Source organism: Phyllostomus discolor, chromosome 8 (assembly GCF_004126475.2).
Source record: "Phyllostomus discolor isolate MPI-MPIP mPhyDis1 chromosome 8, mPhyDis1.pri.v3, whole genome shotgun sequence".
Classification (NCBI taxonomy): Eukaryota; Metazoa; Chordata; class Mammalia; order Chiroptera; family Phyllostomidae; genus Phyllostomus; species Phyllostomus discolor.
Genome location: NC_040910.2, coordinates 79,971,096 through 79,982,664, shown reverse-complemented (window position 1 = coordinate 79,982,664; position 11,569 = coordinate 79,971,096). Strand labels below are relative to the sequence as shown.

The window sequence follows — 11,569 nt, the reverse complement described above, 5'->3', positions numbered from 1 at the left end:
CTGCTACTCTCTATTCAACCATTTTCCTTACCTTGGTGCTGAAGCCATTCAAAGGCAGTTTATTTAATGTGTCACCCTGACGTCCATATCACTTGGGATGGTCCACTGTGTCCAAGACTTCTCACCTCTCTATTCTAAAGCCCAGAAAGAGACGGGACACAGGAGACTCTCTCTCTCTCCACCATCATGATCCATGCTGTTGATTCTTCTTTGCCATGTCTAATCATGAGACTTTCAGGATCAAGAGCTTTCTGCTCAGGAAACAAAAGCTGAATTGGTCCATTTCCCATCGATTCAGGTGAAAACTTGTAATAAAACCAGGTACAACTTCAAGAGGCGACACTGGAGAAGAACCCAACTGGGTTTATGAGGCATGGCACATAAGACATGGCTACATATTTGTGTCCCATCCAGGTTGTGTGACACTTGAAATCACTAAAAGAATGCACTACTTTCTGGACAGTTGCAAATTTAAATTGGGAAATTATTGAAAAAATTATTTTCTCTGTTGATTTTTTTCTGAGGTAGTAGGATGGTTTATTTATAAATATGAGATCATGTAGATCAAAACAATAAAAAAGGAGAGAGGAGAAGGAAGAGAGAAGAAAGAGAAAAATTCATAGACAAGGGACTCTTCCTTTCTTCCCTGGAGTCCTGTGGTTTATACCCAGGGAGGTTATATATTTTCTGAAGAGGTCTTGTGCTGAACTGTTTGGCTTTGTTTAATTCTCTCATCTCAGTTTCCCCATTCCACTTGCCCAAGAGTTTCCTAGCTTCTATTATCCTGTCTCATTCCCCTCTAGAGACTTCCATTTCTAAAAACCTTTAGGGGTGATCAGAGAGTTGATTCTCTTATCAATAACTGCTTCCTGCTGATAAGGGCTGCAGTTCCTGCCCAGGTAAGGTATGGAAGTCTGTCCCTCCATGATAGAAGGGAGACAAGGGAATGGGTTTTGAGACTGGGACAGACAGTCTGTTAGATTTTTCCAAAGTGGGGATAGGCTCGAATCCCCAAAGCATCATCATCTTGATATGAAATTATATCCAATTCATTCATCTAGTTCTGACAACAAGTTCATTCAGCCAAATCATTGAATCTCATTTCAGGAGGTGGCAATGCCAATGGGCATCTAAAAAGAGGCTTTTCCTGTCTAAACAAGTAACCAGGTAAACAAGGTCATAGTATACACTCTTCAAAGACAGAAGGAACACAAAGATTAATGAGCACAGTAAACCATAAACCAGGTTCTGAGTCTGTTAGTGTGTCAGATGAGAAGACATCCAAATGTAAGACTTTTTCTGAAATGAAAGTAAGCTGTGACAATCTAATAGGTCCTATTTATCTGAGGTTTAAATGTCTGGTGATATCATCAGATGCTCAGGTAAATTATGTATGGTTCACACTGCACCACTAGTTCTCAATAATTCCAAATCAAGGACGAATGAAAAATGAAACAGTAGTGTAAAAGAAAACTATAAAAAGTCAGGATACAATTGAGTTTGTAGCTGAAAAATAAAACTTTAACTGGAGTCCAATATCCACAACTGGGCATAGAGATTTCCAGTAGAACACAATTTTTCTCCCTGGAATTACCCTCATTTTTTTATCAAAGGGACTGTATTAAGTACAGTTTTACTTTGGCCTAGTCATTTACATAAATACAACATCAATATCAATTGATCACATTAGCTTTCTTAAATCTGCCTCACTGGAATGTTACAAAGACATTTCAGATTGAAGTTTAATTTGTCCCTCAGATCAAGGACTCCAAGGCACACAGTTGCCTTCCTGCTTTGCCTGCCATACCTACAGTTTTGGGGATGTTTCTCAGCTTTTTCAGGTCTCCCAAAAGTGTTGAGGTTCTTTCCTTGACATCTTTCAGGGAAGCAACTTTTTTCCTTACCCAGAAAGACTGCCATGAACCTTCTGAATATGCAAGGTACCAGGCCATTTCTCCAAAGGGCTTTTATTGACTTCAAATGTCAACCTTAATTCCTTCACACTTTCTGGTGACATCCAGAGTCCAGGTATGTCTCTTTTGATCATACATTCCAGACAAAGATTTGGTTAATAAAACCATAACTGGAAACTGTCTTTATGTGTCTCGCTATCGAGAAATTAGATTTTTATTGTATTTTTACAAATAAACATATTGCCATAGAAATAATGCTACTCTCTCATTAAGAGTTTCCAAATTCCAGAAGGATCAGGTAGGGAGGAAAATGTAAATGCCTCAATATTTCTTATGAAAGTATAATTTACCAGATTGCTTTAAGAAAGCAATTAGTTTTCTTATATGTCTGAAAAACAAAGGATTACAAATTAGCAATATTTTTAATAACAAATTATAAAAATCACAATTATCTTCAGTTTATAATGTCCCATAATTATTTTTTGTGTATCCTGATTATTTGCCAGTATTTCCATAAATCCAATGCTTCAGTCGGGTTCTGCAAATCTTCATTTACTTCAAAGAGATGAACTACTCTGAAAGCTGTAATTTAGAGTGTGTCAGGGTCATTTTCAAAAACTTTTCAAAAGATGTAATATATTTTTGCAATGCATTAGAGTAAAACCAAGGGCTATCTCCAAATATGAAAAAATCATATAATAATACCCTTAAAATGACACAGTTACAGATTTGATTATAATGCAATTGATAAAGAGCTTTGCTTTCCTGCAACATTTTAAGATAATGGCTAAAATGACAAATGAAAGTATATCAGAACTTCATGGAATCTTGGAGATTTTTATATAATTTCCAAGAGGAGTGTTCAACCTTTTGGCACCTCTGCACCACACTGGAACAAGAGGAGTAGTCTTGGGCCACACATCAAATGCTTGCAACATGTAATCACAAAAAATCTCATAATGTTTTAAGTAAATTTATGATTTTGTGTTGGGCCACATTCACAGCCGTTCTGGGTTGCATGCAGTTCACAGGCCACAGGTTGGACACCCCTCCTAGAACATCTATTTTAATCATAAAAATATGTGTATACAAATAGAACATATTATTTCTTTATTTGACAGAGCTTCCCATGTACTTTAAGCATATCAAATAGGCTTAATGAGTTCAAAATTTCTTCTTAGTAAGGAGAAAGAACAAACTTCTGAGACATTCCAGGGACCCATTGGAATGACACAATGACAATTTTCAGTCAAGAAAAGTCTCTTAAAATTTAAACCCTGGGGAGGTTGTCAAATACACTTGATGAAAAGATTGTATATCACAATACCTCACACTCTTTCTTTCCAACCTGGGCCCAGCCTAAGCCCCTTCATCACCTGAGTGTAGATAGCTCCCACAGAGGAGGGTGGTGAGAGAAAGGGCTGTTCTGCCATCAGCAGGGCAGTGAGCAGAGAGCACACCATTGACATCCCCAAGTGCACCCATGGAGTGGGCTTCAGGAAACATGCCCCTCAGGCACTCAGAGAGATCTGGAAATTTGTCATGAAGGAGATGGGGACTCCAGATGTGCATGTGGACACCAGGCTCAACAAAGCCATCTGGGCCAAAGGAAGAAGGATGTCCCATACCACAGCTGGGTGCGGTTGTCCAGAAAACACAATGAAGATGAAGATTCACCAACAAGCTCTACACATGGGCCACCTAGGTACCTGTCACCACTTTCAAAAATCTATGAAGTTAGTGTGGATGAGAACTAACTGCTTATCGTCAAATAAAGTCATAAAACTGCCTTGAGGTTTGGTTTCCTATTTCTAGTAGCAATGGACTGTGTTTGTATATCTTAAAGTAGTTCCCAATGAAAGGATCATTTGGAAAGCTTAAAAAATAGACTGTATATCATTATGAAACAATATTAAATTATTTATTTATCCAAAGTGGTAATCAAGTTATCAAACATGACTACGGGCTAGTAAAACTTTAATTCTTACAATAAAGAATATGGGATTTTTGCCCTGGTTGCTGTGGTCAAACAAAAAGGGCACCAGTTTGGTTCCTAATTAGGGCAAATGCCTGGGGTGCAGACCAGGTCCTCTCATGTGCCTCTCCCACGCTCACATGGGGGGCACGTGAGAGGCAACCTACTGATGTATCTATCCTACATCATGTTTCTCTCTTTCTCTCTCTTTCTCCCTCCCTTCTTCTCTCTAAAAGTAAATAAATAAAATCTTAAATAAAAGACTATGGGTTTGGGGGTAATCAGGTACATGATTAACATGATATACCACATTATTTTAAAAAATATATAGAATCTCTGCTTTCTAGGCACACATAAGAAAACCCTTTTTCTCTTTTACCAGGCTGAAAAAGAACCAAATTCTGAGTTAGCTTACTTTTGTTACTTAGATTAACTTATCTCATTACATTGATTATTCAGCTACCTGTGTAATTACCTCTCAAGGCCCCTTCACAGACCTTCTTCACTTTGCACAGATGCTGTTCGACTCACACCAACCCTCTCTTTCTGCAGCAAGTAGTTTTGTACCTTGTACCTCCGTTTCCAAACCACACAGTTTCCAACCTAACTAGAATTCTTCATTGTTAGAAGCTTTGATTTTTAGTGACAACTAAAACTAAGTATTTAACATTCTTCAGGTTGATACTTTTATGAACATATTGCATAGTCTCTACTGCAAAGTTCATTGGCAAACACACACAAGATTATGAAGACACACTTCAAATAAAGTACGAGCTGTATTCATTAACATAACTGAATCCATTTTCTAGCTTCTCTATAGTTAAAAGCCAAAGTAGACTAACCCAGATCAATTAATATTGCAGTATCCTGTTATTTCAAATATGTAGATATTTAATTATTTTCACCATTTAGCTCGGCAAAAGTTCCAAGTCATCAAAGACTTTGGGAAATTATACTTAGGCACATATTGATATATAATTATTACTGAAAAGTTTTATCAAAATTTCTGCCTTTTAGTTACATCTACTGATTAGTTTTTACCAACTTTATGAGATTTTAAGGTCAATTATTACCCAAACAATTTTAGTGACATAGTAAATAAACTTATTCCTGCAAACCCAGGAAAAACAAACATATACTTTATGTTAATAACTTTAAAAGATATTAAGCTTAAACCAGGTTTAATATAAATAATTTTTCAGACCACATGATCAAAAATGACATTTGATATAGTTCTTATCTTTGTCCTTGACAACTTTAAGGAGGCTGGGGGAGAGGCAGGGGAATGATCAGGCCATTTCTCCCCCACTGTGAGGAGGCAGACACCCCTCCTGCTCCTGGCAGCCAGCAGAGTTTGAGGAGTGGCGTTAATTGCCCCTCACACTGTGTGTGATTTCACTGGTTTAGTCTGAGGAAGGGTGTGGGGGCAGCAGGGAAGACTCCTGGGGAGTCTGTTCCCTATGGGGTGAGCGCACAAGCAGGGGCAACTCAGAGGAGGCTGCAGAGGGGACCTCTGGGGAGTGAGGGAGGTGTGGGGATGTCCCTGCAGTGTGGGATGCACAGGGTTGGTTTGCACCTTTGTGCCAGGTGTGTGGGCCCTGTGTGGAAGTGGCTTTGTTTAGACCCTCTGAGCTTTATGATCCCCACGGCATTCATGGGTAAACTGCGGCTCAGGGACATTGAGGCCACTTTCCAACTGTGCCCGGATGGTAAGTGGCAGAGAAGGGAGGTGCCTGTAGTTACCTCCAGAGAGGGAGGTTCCCACAGGGAGCAGCAGTAATTGGGGGAGGCAGGCAAGTGGCAGCCCCAGACCCAGGAGGCCTGTGAGGTCACCCTGTCCTGGTCCCCACCCCATAGTGTCCATAGAAGCCTCTCCCAGCCTTGTTCCTGACAGAGCAGGGGAGTTGGACTGACAGAGCCCCTCTGGGTGGGAGCATGAGGCAGGTGGGTGGGCAGCAGAAGAGTGCTGGGGGCAGAGGCTGTTGGGGGGGGTTGGTGCCTGGGCTTCACACTGTAGCCACCTCAGCATGGCCCCTGGCATGGCCTGCTTCCTCCCTGCAGTCACTGGCCCCTGGGCTCTCCTGGAGGAAGGGCTGGTGGTTGGGCTGGAGACAGCTGAGCCAGCCTGCTTGGTGCTTCAGGGGGTATTGCCATGGACTTCATTCCTCTACCATGGGGGATCCCAGGGTTCCTTCTAGGCCCTGATGTATTCTTATCCTGGTGGCTGGTTTTTAGTTTTCAGTCCCTAAAGTCAGAGTTTTTCAAATCCGAAGGACAATCCTGCATAAGCAATTAAAACAAGACCTTGCAGTCCAGGCAGAAATGAGGATGAGTGTTACTCCCCAGCCCTAAGAGCACCTGTCCAACCCACATGGTCTCCCCGTCTGGTGTCCCCCTCACTCAAGCAGGCAGGAGTGACCTTTCTCTTCCCCTTAAGAGTGCTTGGCGGTCATGGGGCCTGGCTGTTCTGCTGAAGAGTTGACCACCATGAGGGCCCCTCTTGGGGGCCTTGCCCCCCCATTCCTGCCCCCCACCACCCCCATGTGGCCCAGCCTCCTCAGGGGCTAGGATGGAAGCTGGAAGCACAAGCAGGACAGGACTGGCCGTCTGGGCCAGGGAAGCACTGAGTGAACCTGGATGGAAGACGTTCTGTGTCTCATCCTGAGAAGCAGCTGTGTGGTGGTCAAATTAAAAGTATGGCTGCCGGCACTCAAACCCCACTCCATTTCTTACCAGCTATGTGGCTTTGGGCTATCCCCAACCTCCTTGTGCCTCAGTGTCCTCATCTGTAGAAGTGGCACTAACAATAGCCAGGGTTGTTGAGAGCATAACCAGGGAACAGACGGGGAAATTGGCCATGAGAAGGGCCTCCAACCCTTGGGCAGCAGCACCCTTTGGATAAAAGCCTCTCACTGCCCTGGGGCTGAGCCCCTTCTGCCTGCTGTGGCCAGGTGCCTGCTGGGGTCACTGGGCCTCCAGAAGAAGGCTGCCTACACCTGGCCTGTAGGGCCTGGCCTTGTCTCCTGACTTCCAGGCAGGACCCTCGGGACCAGCAGGAAAACTGGTCTTTCTGTGACTGAGAGGGGGTTGCAGTGTCCCCAGCATCTGGGTGTGAGGCCCTGCATGCTCACATCCCTGGGATGTGACTGCTGGTCACAGGCTGAAGTCACTGCTTCTCTTTCTCCTGCTGGTCCAAGTCAGACAGGGCCCTGGAGGTATCGGAGCTGCCTGTGGAGGGCCGAGAACAGGTGGCTGTGGTGGGGTCTGGGACTATGGCAGGAAGTTCCACTCAGGCTACCATGAGAGGGGGTGAAGGGGAGGGCCCAGGGGCTGATGCTTCACGTCAGAGCATCCCCTCAGAGAGTGTGGGGGCCTGGGTGTGGGTGTAACCCCACACTGAATGTCCTGGGCTCTTCTCAAAAGAACTCTGTGATTACCCTTGTGTTGTAACCCAGCCCTACCTGTGTCAGTGATTTCTCAGGGAGGGTGGAGGGTGGAGGGTTGGTGTATGCTGGGCAGCAGGGGAGGGGAAGGGCGGCTCACAGAATGAGGAGCAGTCCTTGGGGAAGCTGGAGTCCAGCACCCAAGTGAATGAGAAGGCGCTGAAAGGAGCTTTCACCTTTAACAGTGTCGCTTCATCAGGAGCACATTATGTGACTGTCCCTGCTCAGCCCCAGTGTACCCTGTGTCTGGGCAACGTCCTTCTCATGACAGTTTGAGCCCATGATTTAATTTGAGGCACCCTGGAAAGTTTCCCTTTGGTACTTACAACCAAGGAAAGGCACCACGATTCTTTCCTGAAGAGATATGACTCTCAGGCAGAGTTGTCAAGCTCAGTAAACAGTCCGAATTCATGGAAATTGGCAGAAGGTTCCCTCGAGAGTGGTCGCTGCTCTGGCTGCCACTGGCTGACCCGTTCCTCTCCCCTGACAGCCTTACTTCACTCCCATTCTGGGTGGGCATTGACTCTGCAAGAGCATCATCGTGAAAGGCATCGTCCTGCCCAACGCTCACACGTAAGCCTGGTCTCCTGGGGAAGAGAGCTACCCTGAGCTCATTATTGCCTTCCCCCTGGCTCCGGGCAGGCTGGGGAGGGGCAGGGCGGGGAGCTCAGTGGGCAGAGGAGACTCATGTGAGCTGCCGGCCCCAGGTTCCACATCAACCTGCACTCTGGGACTGACATCGTCTTCCAGATCAAGGTACTTTTTGACACGAACTCCGTGGTCCGAAACGCACAGATCAACGGCTCTTGGGGGACTGAGGAGACTCACCTTTACAGACCAATGCCCTTCATCAGAGGCCATCGATTCTCAGTAGGTGCCCCAGCCTGGAGCTCTGAGGGGCTCCGAGGGGCAAGTGAGACCGGGGGTGGAGGGTATCTGTGGGCCCACGGAAGCGGGTCGTAGCTGAGGCCTCTGGGGTGAGGGCTGAGTCCAGAAGAATAGAATGTGGTCACAAATATTTGTGGTTATGGTCTTAGAATTACTGTCCCCCATAAAGAGGTGGTGTTATCCGCTGTTTATAGGTAGGAAACAACTCAAGTGCAGGGTCCTCCCCTGAGGTCACACAGACAATAAATGCAGGATTGAACCCAAAAATGAGGTGTCATTCACTTCATCATTCACTCACTCACTCATTCATTCATTCATTGCTCATCAGCTCCGTTATCCAGGCCCCTTAGTGCAGGGAGTGCTCCAGGTGTTGGGGGAGGGGGAGACAGCCATGAAGCCAGCAGACCAGGTCCTGCCCCCGAAGTTGACAGTGGAGGTGGGGGAGAATCACGGCAGGTCACCACAGGTGCGTCACTGACAGCAAAAGAGCCTGCTGGGGTAGAGGGAGGCCTGGGCAGCGGCCACACCCCTGAGATGGGGACAGCTCTCAGAGGCCACAGTGCAGTGGAGACCTCAGGGCCAGAAGGAGACACCCATGAAGATCTGAGGGGTGCATTCCTGGAGATGTGGGAGGGGGCACCTGTTGCTGCAAAAGTGAGGTCACAGGCGTGGACTGTGCAGGAATGGGGATCGGAGAGGCTGGAGGCTGAGGTCGCACAGCAGGGGTTCCCAACCCCAAGGACAGAATCAAATCACCCAGAGAGCCTGACAAGGAAAAACCCAGGCCTGGCCCAGCCCCGGGCAGAACAGGGAGGAGCCTGGGCATCTGTTTTGTACATAGACCCTGGCACTCCTCCCCTGGGTGGAACATGACCCATGTGGGGCCTTGAGGGCCACAGAAAAAAATCTGGACTTTGACAGAATGAGTTGGTGTGTTTGGACCTGAGAGCAATCTGCTTTGACTGAGAGACACTGTGTGACTGTGAGCAAGTGACTTGGCTGCTCTGAGCCTCCATTTTCCATCATAAAAATGGGGCTAATAGCCACACTGTTCTCAGAGACGTGAGAGTGCACTGACCCCGGGTTGTGACAGGCTCAGCACAGAGCCCAGCCCACAGGAAATGTGCTGCACGCGCTGGGCATTGTGGGGGATGATGGGGTTTTCCCAGGTGTGCTCTGACCACCTTGTGGAGACTATTTGGGGTGAAAAGACAAGTTAGGAGGGGTCTCTGCTGGGGTGCCAGCCTGGGGCACTCCTGGGTGCAGGTACCAGAGATGTGGAGGGCACAAGGCAGAGCTCCTGCCCCTGGAGACTCAGGGTGCAGTGGGAGAGTGAGGATGGGGGTGGGCACAGGACCTGAGGGGGCTCCTGACTTGTGTAGCAGTGGTGAGGTGGGGGCAGAAGGCAGGGAAGCCCAGCTGGACAGGGGTGAACCCTGAAGGGTCATCAGCAGGTCCCCCTGTGGGTGAGGGATGTGGTTGGCTTCTGGGGGAAGGGCATTCTATGCCAGGGGAACAGAGTATGTACAAGAACGAGAAAGAGAGCATGTTTGTGAAGAGTGAATCCGTGTGATTGGATGTGGCCATGGGGTGTGCTCAATGCATGTTAGAGGAAGGCAGGAAGAGGGGAGGAGACCCAGCCTGCATTTAGGTTTGCCGACTTCCCAAGTGCACCACAATGACGGGTCATCTGTCTGTCCAGGTAAGGATCATGTGTGAGGATACTGGCTACAAGGTGGTGGTGAACGGTCAGCACCTGTTTGACTACAACCACCGCCTGAAGGACCTGCCTGCCATCAATGTCCTGGAAGTGGGAGGTGACATCCAGCTGACCAGCCTGGACACATAGGCAGGATTCCTGGCCCTGGGGAATCAGCTGGATCACATCGCTGTCGGGATCCACTCATCACCTCTACCTTCCCTGTCCCTGTTCCTGTCCCTGCCCCAGTCCTTCCCAGCCCCCCAAGGATCTGGAGGGACCGGGTCCCTGTGTGGCCCTGCTTCTGGCTGTAGTCCCCCTGGGGTGGAGGAGGCAGCTGGCTGGGACTGCCTTCCTCAGCCTGGGCACCACCTAGGGCTCCAGCTGCCCAATCCTAACATCCGAGGAAGGGGGTGGTGTGTGCAGGTTGAAGCCCCATTTTCTGTCCCTTGGGCACAAAAGGAGGGTCGTGGGCTTTCCCAAGCCCCCAGCCTACCCCTTGTCTACCTTGGATCCCATTTCCCAGCGTCCATTCAAGTCCACCTCAGGCTCAAGCCACCAGCTGGTCACTCACAAGGGAGGTGGTCTCCTCAGGTTCCCTCTTTCTCCAACCTTTACCTTTCCTTGTACCATCACTGACCCTTGCTCCTGTCCAAGAAAGGGACCCTGACTGACAATTTTTAGTCTCCACCAACAAACAAGACCTTCTTCAGCTGGAAGCCCCTCTTTCCCATTGTCCTTCAAATAAAGTGAGACAGAAATATCCCTGGTGCCCACGTGCACGGGATGACTGTGGTTTATCAATTGTGTTGGAGACACATGAGTTTCTGGAATTGGGGAGGTCCTGGCCAAGGGCAGAACCCAGACACACGTGGATGGGGGTGTTCTGACCCATTTCTGTTCTCAGTGGGTCCCCACTAACCCCACAAGGGTGTGGAAGAAAGCAGCCAGACTCACACTCTTTGGAAGGAACATCTGACAGGAAGCTTGGTAACAGAGTTGCAGCCAGGAAGCAGCCCCGCGCTTCTGAGATGGGCCAAGAGCTGGGCCAGAACCCTGAGGGGGCCAGGGCAGGGCCAGGAAGCCAGAGGGCAGGGCAGGTCATCACTGGAAGAAGGTTGAAGGCGGGATGAGGAGGAACTGACCCAGAAGGGAACTTGGTGGTTCCACTGTGGGTCCCACAGTGATAGGGGGGAGGAGGTGCTGGGGAAAGTGGCTCAGTGTATAGGGTCTGCCAGCCCCTGGGCCAGTGCTGGGGGACCCAGGTCTTGTCCACATGATGCCAACCCACCCTGCTACTCCATCAAGAGGCCAGAGCCTCAGGAACCAGGGCAGAAGCTCAAAGCAAAGTCCGAGAGCCAGGAGTACCTACTGCCCCTGGGAGCTGGTTTCAAATGGGGAATCTTGGGCCCCACCACACACCTCAATGAGAGGCTGTATTGGAGAGACATCTCAGGCATTTAGCGTGCAAGCTGGCATCCAAGAGACACTGCGCTAGGTGACCATTGTGCCAAGCACTGCCAGGATACCACACATTGGTGTGTCCCCTCTTCCCACACCACCCCATCTGAGTAAGGGGTCCAGGGAGCCAAGAAAACACAGGCCAAACTCCAGCTGGGAGCCAGACCTCACTGGACCCTCACTCACCCCT

At 48.2% G+C, this 11,569-nt stretch overlaps 1 pseudogene; it reads left to right on the top strand.

Moving 5' to 3' along the window:
• The first annotated feature begins 215 nt into the window (after positions 1-215).
• LOC114502694 lies at positions 216-370 on the top strand (annotated as a pseudogene).
• The last annotated feature ends 11,199 nt before the right edge of the window (positions 371-11,569 follow it).